Source organism: Corvus hawaiiensis, chromosome 5 (assembly GCF_020740725.1).
Source record: "Corvus hawaiiensis isolate bCorHaw1 chromosome 5, bCorHaw1.pri.cur, whole genome shotgun sequence".
NCBI classification, from domain to species: domain Eukaryota; kingdom Metazoa; phylum Chordata; class Aves; order Passeriformes; family Corvidae; genus Corvus; species Corvus hawaiiensis.
The window spans coordinates 49,606,107-49,618,135 of NC_063217.1; the positions used below are offsets into that span (position 1 = coordinate 49,606,107).

The 12,029-nt window shown below is 39.3% G+C and overlaps 1 long non-coding RNA gene across 3 annotated transcripts in view; it reads right to left on the reverse strand.

Moving 5' to 3' along the window:
- Positions 1-12,029, reverse strand: part of LOC125326538 — a 109,434-nt gene that overhangs the window by 77,578 nt on the left and 19,827 nt on the right. The window contains exons 2-5 of one of the 3 annotated variants that reach the window (XR_007203879.1): positions 8,516-8,642; positions 7,508-7,607; positions 3,813-3,843; positions 1,560-1,615 (exon numbers count right to left, since the gene is read on the reverse strand). This is a non-coding gene — a long non-coding RNA (uncharacterized LOC125326538). The remainder of the gene's footprint in view (positions 1-1,559; positions 1,616-3,812; positions 3,844-7,507; positions 7,608-8,515; positions 8,643-12,029) is intronic. The other 2 variants (XR_007203880.1, XR_007203881.1) reach the window with 2 other exon arrangements.

Below are 12,029 nucleotides of genomic sequence, written 5' to 3' on the forward strand. Positions count from 1 at the left end.
TTACAACTGCACTATGTTTCTGCATATAATTGGATTCATCCTGAATCCAATTGGATTCGGAGGCTGGAGTTGTTGGAGGCCCTTGTGGAAGATAAAGCTTATCCAGTGTTGATCTCTAGCACCAAAGCAGCCACTGTGTTGACAGAGGAAATTATATTTCACAAAGGCAAAGGTGAAGTGAGTTCCTTCAATCCAAATAAATTCATGTGATGCTGTGAAGGCCTCCTCCCTTTCCTGTTGCTAAACATGAATAAATATTCCCTTCTGGGATGACTTTATCACATGATAGTACTTTAAAATGAATCACTTTTGTACCCAAAGTCACTCAGTATATAAGCCTAGAGTGGCAGGTTTTACATAAGGCGTGGATTTAGTTTGTTGGAAGGATAAATAATTGTAATAATAAATTGCACTGACCTTTCAAACAAAGAGGGAACAAGAACATCTACAGCCAGGTAAAATAGGAACAGCAGAAAGTAAACACTGAAAATACTTGAGAATGTTGAAAAACAATTACCCAATAATACTAAAATCATTCAAACTGAGATTTTTTCCATGCCTTGGCCTAAAAGATTAGTTTCATTTAATAAGTAGCATGGGATGTAAAAAATTTAAGTCCTGTGTCTATGATGGTTCACATCTGTTTCTGCTGTATTATCCACAAGTACTAAATTCCTTTCCCTTTAGACTTTAAACCAACATTTTCATCATCATCCTTTATTCCAGCCTGTCCCCTGATCATGACATTTCTTGGGCGATGAGGGCTGGGGATATCATTCCATACTAACTGTCTTCAAGAACAGACAGTTTCCCTTCAGCAGCAGTTACTGGGTGTATGCTTTGAAAACCAGTCACATCAAAACTGTATATCTGAGTTACTTAGTCCAAGCAGCTTAGATCTATCTCACTTCTAGTGGTCAGGTTAGCCAGAGGTTATCAGGCTACACTGAGATTCACACAAAAGGTATCAGAGGCCAGGCCTTCGTGTGGGTTCTATGTTTTTGCTAAGACTCAGCAGTTACAGGACTCAGGAGATGAAAAATCTTGGTTTACAGCTTCATTTCGTCTTTTATAAAATAAGGAGTTGGATGCAGTTTTCTTAGAAATGAGCAAAATTCTGCAATCACCAGGAACTGTTGTGCTAAGAGGAGACAATCACAGTCTTTTCTGCTGGAGATGGTTAACTTTCTACTAGTGATTGAATGCATTGAGTCAGATTTTTAAAAAGTGCAAAGAAGAGGTTGATTCTGTATACCAGAGAGTTATGTTCAAGCCTCTGACTAAATGAATTTCCAATTATTTTCTCAAAGTAAACAAGTACAACAAAAACATCAGGAAGAGCATTTACTCTAACTGCCCCAAAAGTATAGGCGTAAAGATGCTCTCCTGGCTCCTGGGGGACCAATGGCTAGTCCTGAGGTGAACTTCAGCACAGTGAGGGCTAAAAGAAAACCTTCCGTCTCTGAAAATAGTGTAGCGATTAATGTCTCCGATTTTCTTAATCATGTCCTTTCATGCCTCCATGACAAGATGGCCAAGAATCCTCACCAGATGCTTACCTCTTCTTATGTTGCTGAGGCCCAACTGAACTTCCATGGCTTCCATGTCTCCAGGTCTAAAGAGCCCAAGGAATTCAAGTTATGAACTTTCTACTCTTATCTTCTCTTTCTCTTTCTCTTTCTTCCTTTTCCTGATACATTTTCTTAAGTGTTATTTTTATGCTTTTATATTGCTGTACTACTTTAGATAATAATAACCAAAATGGCTACATACCTGCTTTCCATTGCAACCAGATTGCTCTAAAATAAATCCATCCACATATATATATAAAAATATATACACACACACAACCATGTACGTATTTATAAACACTGAACATTCAACGTCGTTTCACTCTAATCCACCCCAAGGGATCTGCTAACAAGGACCTGAGTTCCCCTTGCTTTCTGGGGTGGGTTAGAACATTGACACTCACTGTTATTCAAAACCTAGAACAGGAAGCTAAGAAGTGAGTTATACAGAGGAGGAGTTTTACAATTCCATGTGTAAGAAATTACTATTTTTTTACAGAACAATCCTTTTCCAGTCTTTGCTTTCCTTACGAAGCTTATCTTTTAATGCAGTTGAAACACGAATGCTGCCTGAAAGACTGTAGTTATGGGCATATGTTTGAAGAAATATGACTTTCTTAAAAGTTATTGTAAGAAGAAATTCTCAGTTGTCACCATAATAGAAATGCCTTGGTTTATACATAAGCAGTTGACAACACATCTTTATCACTTCTTTGCACTACATTTATAGTTCTGTATTTGGCAGACATGTTTTACACATTAAATAAGCCCAAGCATGGCCAAACTTTATTCTGTAAACAATTTGGATGGGAATTTGGAAGAAGGATGGAAACTTGAAGAATATCTTTCCCATAAAAACATCACAGTTACAGTCTGACTCAAGAAAGAAACAGATCCTTAGAGCAAAACTGTGACTAATATATCCCCAGGAGCACATAGCAGCAAAATGTAAATCTTGGGATAAGTATTTTGTATATAAGTAGAAGTGTTCTAGGTGAGTCATTATCTGACTCACCTAGAAATAGTTTTGGTACAAAAGCAATTACAATGTAAAACATATGTTTATATGCAGCTTTTTGTCTAAGTTATTAGGCACCACTAGTAGTGATTCAGAAGAAAGTTCCTTTGGTGTGCGTTATTTGTGGTCTCATTTGCAAACAGCATGACTCATGAATAAGTCATGAAGCTGTATTGGAAAGCTGCTTTGAGCTTTGGTGAGATTGCTTCAACTACACGCACATGCATGTGCCACCACAGGAACATTAATACAACGCTACGCTTATCAAAGCCATGAGAAAAAAGCATGTGCTAAACAAATATAAAAATTCAAGAGTAACTAGCGGAATGACAGTTCGTACTTGAATAAAGATTCTTGACCTTTCATTTTTCTGAGCCATTAGTATTCTTTCCACCTGGATTTACTGAGTGTTCTGTCACTCCTCCTCATGTGGTATCATAATTTACTGTCAGAAGACCTTATTTTTTATTGTAGGGGAAATCTCTGGAATTGTAGGTGACATCATGGCAGGCAAAATCCCTACCATGCTGTAGGATCCTGTGACTTCATCATATATAGGAGGTAAAAACCTGAGTCTCATGAAGTCAAGGGAGGAATTCAGGTTGACTTCAGAGGGATCCAAACAGCAAATGACTTCAGTGTTTGGTCTAGCAAAGCACGCACTAGCAGAACAGCAATGGTGATGGTTGGGATATGCTGAGTTGAACTTATAGTTAAGCACCTGTTCTGTCTTCACATATATTTCAGTGCCTCTCCTGAATCCCTTGTTTGAACTGTGCACTGCCCACTTTGAGGATGCATCTGCAAATATATTTGTACTTTCTCATGTGATAAGGGGCTGGAACATGACAGCAAAGAAATTGCTGTGGTATCTTATGCATTATAAAGGATATTTACCAAATTGTTTTACTTGTCAGAGTGCACATTTTAACTAAAAAATAAATCCACTAAAACTAAAGGTGTGGAAGATCTCATATTGTAGACAGTGGTTTAACATTAATGACTTGCTTTCTACTCCACCTTAGAAAGATGTGACTTGGTTATTGAGTTGGTTTGATTGTACTGAGAGATGATGGAGAGTAGACATGGAAAAATCTCAGCAGACAATTTCATGCCCACTCGAAAACGTGAAAGATAGGAGTTGTATACATTGGTGCAGGCAGGCAGCTGGGACATCCACAAACTCACGGATAAAATACAAAGAGTAAATTTATTTTGATTACCTTGCTAACCAGGGAATCCCTGAAGCAACACCTGGGCAGAAATACAAAAGCAGAGACACAGGCACTGTTAAACTTGGTCCATGCTGGAGGATCACTGGCCTGCTGTTCACATAGGCTTATCAAGAGTTACTCCCAGCTGCAAGGTCTCTGGACTGACTCACAGTCTTTCTTGTCAGTCTTCTATATTTAACTCATTTCTCCCAACATTCCACGCCTTGCTCAAGAGACCAGTTAAAAAAGCATATAGAAAAAAGTATAAACCAATGAATGGTCCGAGTTAAGTGTCTCTTGTCAGTGAACCAAACTTTTCAATTAGCCATGCACTACTGATATGTTGTATTATTCCACATATTCAGTCCTGAGGACATTGATTACCATCCTCCATGCCAGTTGATCCAGCAGTCAGGTTGAAGCAGCACATGCCTTCAAACTCAGGAAAGGGTTTATGATGTCGAAGACAGAGGTATTTCTTCAGTAATCAATGCTGTGAGTTTCCTTGGCACACAGCAGTTGCAGTCCTACCATGAAATCCATCAGTGTAAACAATTCCACTTTCCCTGTGGCTAATATTTTGGAAGAAATGCCATATGGAAGAATTTCAGTCCTCACTGTATTTTGGAGGATATATACTGGAGAGGTACAGTTGTATTATTTTGGCCTCTGATTCTTTCAGTTTCTTGCAATGCCCAAGCTTTTAATTTGTTTATCCATCAGAATGTAATGTATAATGAAGCATTGTAATGCCTTTTTCACCCAGTTGTCTGCCACAATCCCCACAAGACTATATAATCTAGAATTGTCACTTCTAATTTAAAAGGATTTCCCTGTCTAGAAGTGTATAATTGGGCATGCTCAATCAAAGCATTTTTGCAGGTGCCAGAGGCTTCTTTTTATTTCTTGATTCATTGCCAAGCAACATTCTTCCTGGTCCATTTCTCCTGTCTTGGCATTTTCCAGGTTGTCCCTCACTGTGGGGTGGCACATGGGATAGAGGGGAGAGAACTTTTTATTTGTAGGCACCAGCTTTTCCAATGAAAAAAACATTTCTGATATTGTGATCCCATTAATTTCTGGCTGTGGGACACTATCTTGTATAAGATCATTTCCCACTTGTTTGTTTGGCACCTGTGAGGTAACTTTTTTGGTTTTGACACCTTATATTCCTTCACCACCTGCACATCTGGTTCTGAAATTACACAGTGTTTGCTACGGCACCTAACAGTAGCACTTGTGACTTTTGGCGTAATCAAAGGTTTCAGAGAAATAGATACCCCTCTCAAAACCTGCACTTTGTTACTTTTTGTTGCTGCTGTCCTATCCAGACTAGATACTGTAATTAGCCTATGAGCCATCCCCATCTGCCACAGTAAACTAATACCATTTCCTACTGTGCACTGATTTCTGAGGGATGACACTAATTCAGCAATTATCCACAAATTCTGTTAAAACATATCCATTGATATATCATAAGTGCACCACATCCTGCCCATTGGGACCCCTGCCATTTAGTAATTGAGCATATCCCTGGCTATAGGGCTTAATAGATTTTTTTTCACCCATTAATAAGTAGATTGCTGCAGTGCCACTATCCCAAGCTCACAAAATCCATGCCAGGATGGCTTCCCTGCTCTTCTCCTGATAGATATCTAAAAATTTCCTTAGCTCTTTCAGAGTCTGTGTGATCTATATCCCTTCACCCAGCAGATTGCTCTGCTTCTCCATTTGTAGGAGGGGTTTGCTACTATCCCCTCTCTACTTGTTAAATCTGGCTCTGAGTCCAAAGACTAACCCCAGATGTTTTCACCCCATTCCTTGGGATCTGACAAAGATTTCACAGTGAGAGCATGAACTTGGGAAATTGAAACCTTACTTTTCCCATCCTGGGTCTTTGTTTGTGAGCAATACAGGCCACCAACTGTTCTGCAGTGCATTGTTGCTTATAGCACTGCTCTGCTTGAGTGGTGATTACTTTTTGTGGGATTGCCTTTACGTCTTGTAAAGTCCCAGCTTCCTTTTCCAGCTCTCTAACTTTGCTCTAGGGTGGTATAATTTTGTGGTCAGGAGCTCTAAGACCAGTAGCTAATAGCTATCCAAATCTCCCTGCTAACTCACAGGAAGACTTTGATGTCACTTTCCATGGAAATCAGCACACAGCCGCCTGAATCATCTGAGGGATAACCACCATCCCATCATCTCTGTCAGGCCATGCTTTTGGTGGAGTCATTGTAGCTAGGAAGGCAGCCAGGGGCATCCAGCACTCAGTTCATCCTGGAATGCAGGGCATCATCATCACAGCGTCACCAGTTCCCAACTATTCTGTTAGCTGTAGGAAGGCAATACTGCTATCAAATCTGAGAATAAACACCAGGAAATAAGAAACAAGCCTTGCTGCTCTCCATAAACATGAATTCCTGCAGTTCAGTGCATTGGTCTGTGAAAGAACTCATTTAAGTTTCTCTCTTGTTGTCATCATCAGTAACACATTTTAAAGATATTGGAGTTGTGCTGATCTCCCTTAAGTCATTGTGAAATTGCTATAATTTTTTCCTCCTTGTATTTGAAGCTGAGACACTTCTCATTATAGTCACTATGATATTTACTTCTATTGGTAACATCCTTTGGTTTTTGGTCAGTAAGTTAAATAACTAAATAGTATGGGTACAGCCATCAGTGTTTTATTTTCCTGCTAAATTATATTTAATAATGTTTCCCTTTCCTGACTTTCCCTCACTCCTAAATCTTTTCCTTCCAAGTCAGAGGAACGTTTAATTTAACAGCTTTCATTCCCTAAATTTCCCTAGTAATTACCCTGTCCAATAAGGCTGTGCTCTTCTTTCTCCACAGTGTTGCATGAAGATCATATGCTAGGCTTTAGTCCTTTGGAATCAGTTTAAAGAGCATGTCAGAGAAACGGGCAAAAGGGAAGACATCAGTTTTCAGTGACACTATTACAGAGCAATTCAAACTTTTCAAGACAGCATTAGTAAAGAGTAATTCACCAGAGCCTATCTGCAAACACAGTCTAAGCTTTGCCCTCAAAGGAAAGTCAATCTAATTTCTACAGTAGATGGTTCTGGAGGGCTCTTCAGCTTAGTCTTGTCCTCTGCTGTTGGGAAATCTGGAGGGGAGTCACAGTTGGAGAGAAATGGGATGCTGCCCTTCTGTCTTGTACCAGTGGAACATCTTCCTTTTACATGTGATGAACTTGATAGTCCTGATGCAGAAGGGGAATCAGTACCCACTGTGAGCAGGAGTGAGAGTGCCTTGGGGCTGTGCACTGGCTCTCATGCTCTTCTCCTCAAACAACAGTACTTGAACTTCTTCCCCTGCACTCTAAGGTTTTGAAAGCCTAAAATATCCTGCTGAAAGACAACAGAATTGCACTGAAAAGCAGCTTTTCAGATGTTCTTTCACAATGTTTTTTCATAGTATGCATGAACCCCTGCTATTAGAAGAAGTCCTGTGGGCTGCTCCATCTGGGGGCCAGGCCAGCTCTGTTCAGCATGGTCTGCAGTGCTGATCACAAGGTGCCGGCGCTGGGGAGCCACAGAGCTATGGCTAGGTTTCAGAACTGGCTGATTGCTCTCTGCTGAGAACTTTGGCTGCTGGAAGTTTTTGTGAAGCACCCCCTGCATTGAAACCGGAGGTGGTGGTTGAGCACAAATATCTAGAGTTGCTGTAAAAACGTGACTCACCATTCACATGCACACCAAGGCCTCTGGGCCATGACCCCCCTTGAAATCATGCTGGCAGGGAAAAGCCACAGTGTGACAGGGCACATCACGCTGAAGACAGCTGCAGAGAGGGGAAGAAACACTGTGGTCTAGGAGTTTGCTTTTAGAAGAAGGTGGTTTGGAGAAGGAGCTTTTGACAAGCCTGGTAAAAATGCATTGCCTTGATTCCTGATCTTTTATTCTTCTCACTGCTTTATGCAGTCATAACATGAAAACCTCAGCTAAGCAAGGCTCCCAAGACTGTTCCTCTTACAGAGTTTTGCTTTTCATTACTTATGTTTACATGACATGGCCATCCTGTGATGGTGAACAGAAATGCTGTTCAATCTTACCAGGTCTCAGAATTTTGGTGGAATCTCAGCCTCTTGATTTAATGTTCAATAGTTACTTGCAGGGGATTAAAAGTCAGGTCAGGTACCTCCTCATGTAAATGTCTAGAGTTTTCCACAGATAAAATGAAGTGCAGTCACAGCATCAGAAACAGGACTGTGGAGCTGTCACTCAAGAGAAGAGTTGACTTAAAGTAACGTTATGAGGGCAAGAACATTTCTGGCCTCACAATTTCTAGAAGAATAGAAGGGGGACTTAAAAAATTTATTATTCCCTTCTTGCTGCATCATTCATTTGCTTGGGGCAGGATGTCTATTAAACAGTAACCATGAAATAATATATACATGATCCACAGAAATTCATACTGAATGTTCTCTCTACTGGAAGGCAGAAGCAAGCTGGGGGCTATTTCTGCTCTGAGGCTCCTGTTCACTTCTCCAATAGACAAGCTACAGAAACAAGAACGTCACTTCCACAGGATTGAAGGGATAACTCAATGCCAGCATTTTCTCTTGCCTTTCTAACATAGTGCAATACTGTTGATTTATCACAATAAATAATTAAACTGTTCAACTCCTGACAACATGGTGATTACTTTGGAGAATTAACTAACTGAAACGATTTGTGGGAATTTCTTACCCTCAGCAGCAGCAGTTCAGGAGCATCAAGGAGAGAGTACTGTGGTTGACAGTAGAAGACACAGGATTTCAGGTGGGAGTCACAGAGAAAGGATATTTTTCTTCCGACTTGCATGCTTTTATTGCACCTACATGTGGACGATAATAATTAATCTGCTGCCATTAACTAATACTTATCCACAGCTAGGTTAAGCTGGTCTAAAGACATCAATAATAGAAAACAGCAGAGGAGAAAAATGCTATTGCCTGGAGCAACATTAGCTCACACGAAGACAGAGTTCTTAAATTTAAACTCTATGTGTTCAGAACCATATAGATTATGTGTGACTTTCCTGGGCTCGAAAAACAAGCTCAAAATTTATTCCATAGAGTTAAAAACCCCACAAAATAAAGAAAAAAAAAAAGGAAAAAAAAGCTTCCTCAGTTGGTGACTAAGTCAGGTTTTACTATACACCTTAACTTTTCAGAAGTAGAAGCTTGGATATGTCTGTATCCTCCAGCCACAGTTCCTGACCTGCTTTACCTTGCTGCATGCTAAAGCACTTTGATCTATTCTGCAGCGCAACACAGGATCCAAGTGCCAACATAGCAAGCGATATATTAAGAAACAGCTAATTCTCTCTCGAGTTTATCACTTCACAATTTTATGTCCTATCTTGAATGATAAGTCATAAGTGATGGACCTGGGAATGTACAATGAGAACATTCTCCCTATGACGTTAATGGTAAGCAGGGATTTAAACTCCAGCTCACATCCACAGCCCTGCCTTTTCTTTACCACACCTCTTCCCTCAGCAATACTGGAAAGTGTTTACAAACAACTTGGTTTCACTATCTGGAAACAAAACATGTTATTCAACATGCAACATTTCACAATGGTTTTTATTTTGCAAATTTGTTATTTTGACTTTGCAATGGCAAATAAAACATCTACTCCTAGCAGGAAAGTACAGTGTTCTGCTTATCTAATTTCTAGAAATGGAATTAAAACATACTAGAGTCAAAGATGAGTTATGTGAGACATGCAGCATCAAAAGAGGTCTCTCAAATACCTCTCCAAATAACTTTTAGATAGATACAGCAAAAGAGAGACAGAAAATCAATTGAATTTGGACTAAAATGTTCTTTTTAGTGTTATATAATGAAAGCACCATTCTGCAGTCCTCCATCAAGTAGACAGGACAGACTCTTGAAAAACTATAGACTGAAAAAAGCTTTTCAGTGTGAAAAAATTCCAAGTTTCTCAGACACTTATCCACCATCTCAAGGCTCTCCTCCCAAAACTTTTCCTTGCTATTTCCTCAGGTTTTCTGCTTGGTAAATCTTTCAAACTGAAAACTGCATAAGGACTTTGAAGTTACAAGTCATAAAATGCAATTATCTCTTAATAAACATGTAAATTGTAATAAGCATAAAGGTATTTGAACCATTATTATCATGGTTTTCCTCATCAGAGACCATGAGCTGCAGGCACTGTGCACATGAAGCAGACGAGGCAGTGAGGTGCTTCCAGCACAAGCCCTCAGTACATGATGTGTTCCTGGGCATTTACTTTTAAGAAAACACTTAGCTGATGTATCAGAGCATTTGGTAGGACAAACACAGATCCAAAGCTTCACAATTTAGGAAAAATTTTAATCAGCATTTGGATCCCTGTTTTACTGTGCGTGCTCACTAAAATGAAAAATAAAAAAGCAAAAGCAGAAATATAGCACTTTCCCCACCTTCAGAGAGAGCACTGGGAGCAGTTCCTTTTGTTCAGGAATCTGTCAGGTCCAAGCAGCCACCAAAGCAGTGTACGTGCTGTCAGTCCAAACCTTGGAAAAAAAACCTCCAAGGTTTTGGGTTTCATTTTAGACTCGACATGTAGATTGTATCTGAAAAGATTCTCAACTCTTGGCCGATCTTTCAATGGAAACTGATAATCAGGGAACTGATTTGTGATTGCACTTTGAAATTGGCATGCACTTGCATTTGTTTCTTTGTTTTTGACATGGAAGCAAGTGAGGCCCAGTGGTTTTACCTGGATTTTATTCAGAGGTTCTGTGGGTTTTGAACCTGAAAGAAATGCAAAGCAGCAGATGCATAAGCTTTTGTGAGATTTACACCACTGGATATATGACATAACACAATTGTTATGTAACATGCTATATTTTGTGGAACTTTCTGATACTTCAAATTCATAGTTTTCCTAAAAACAAGAATTTGTTAATATTCAAACATCTTTGAAATAATTGCAGTTTGTAAGAAGCCAAGGCATATGCCTAGTTTTGCTTTGCTTCAACAGAAATCTGGGATCTGGAAAGGACAGAAGCACACTATAATGGCATTAAAAATGCAACATGCTACTGAAAGAAATATGTTTCTAAAATATATCTATTTTATCTACTTAAATAAAATGTGCTGATTGCCTTTAAATAAGAAAGACTGCCACTTACTTACACATTTCTTTAATGATGCATGTTGCACATTAAGAATAGCATAAAGTAAGAAACTTCAACACTTGCTAGCTCATTAGTTTCTCTGTGTGCTTAGGATTCAGCAAGGATGTTCCCTCCCTGTGTTCTGAAATACAGACTTGGCTGCAGCCGGGATCCCCAGGGCTGGGGCAGAGTGGGAACACGAACTTCTTGTGGATGCTCCTGGGCCCAGTTTTGTCTTGTTAACAAGTAAGAATCTATTGAGAGCAGGGTGTCTCTGAGACAGAGACTGTCTCCAGCAGTAGGTTTGTTTGCATGGCACTGCCCAGCATGACAGGATTCTTGTTCCCTTGGCTTTCTAAGTACTTGTAGATAATAGCATTGCACTGAGAGTCATGTGCTGATACACAGAATAGGCAAAGGTTTTGTACAGGCTGCCTACATAATGCTATCTATCTACCCTTAGAAAAAGACTCAACAGCCAATCTGAAATGAAAATTTGTAATCTTATTATTGATATTTTCCTCATTCCTTCTGAAATAAGCAAATTCACTTTCTAAAGCTTATACTTTTGTCTGTTTCTGCATTTGTTCGCAGAAGTTAGTTGCTCATAATGAGTCATATTCAGTGATTGGCATGATTAAATTAGCTTTTTCTCCAAGACAGTTCTGATCAGTAGGTTTAATTAGTACCTGTGTTTATTGAAAGGATTTACTTTGATGCTGTGTACCTGCTCTCCCATGCTATTACAGTGGCTTTAGTAATGAAGACAACCCTGGCAGAAACCATCCTGTAAAAAGCAGTATCATGAGGCAACAAAATAACTAAGTGACCTTTCTTGATTCCAGCTAAAATCAACAATTCCCTAACGTGGCTAGCATCAATAAATAACCCCCCTTCACTGAAGTTAATTTCCCTTTGATGTTAAACATCACTTGCTTGATTAGCTTTTAAGTAACAGTACCAGCAACCATGATCACCTATCACTGTTTTGTCTTTTTTTTTAAAATCTAAATTAGAAACTTCTGATTTTTATTTTATAAATAGCTTTGTTGCATTCCTGTCTGTTGCTATGCTAAAAACCAGAAAGATCAC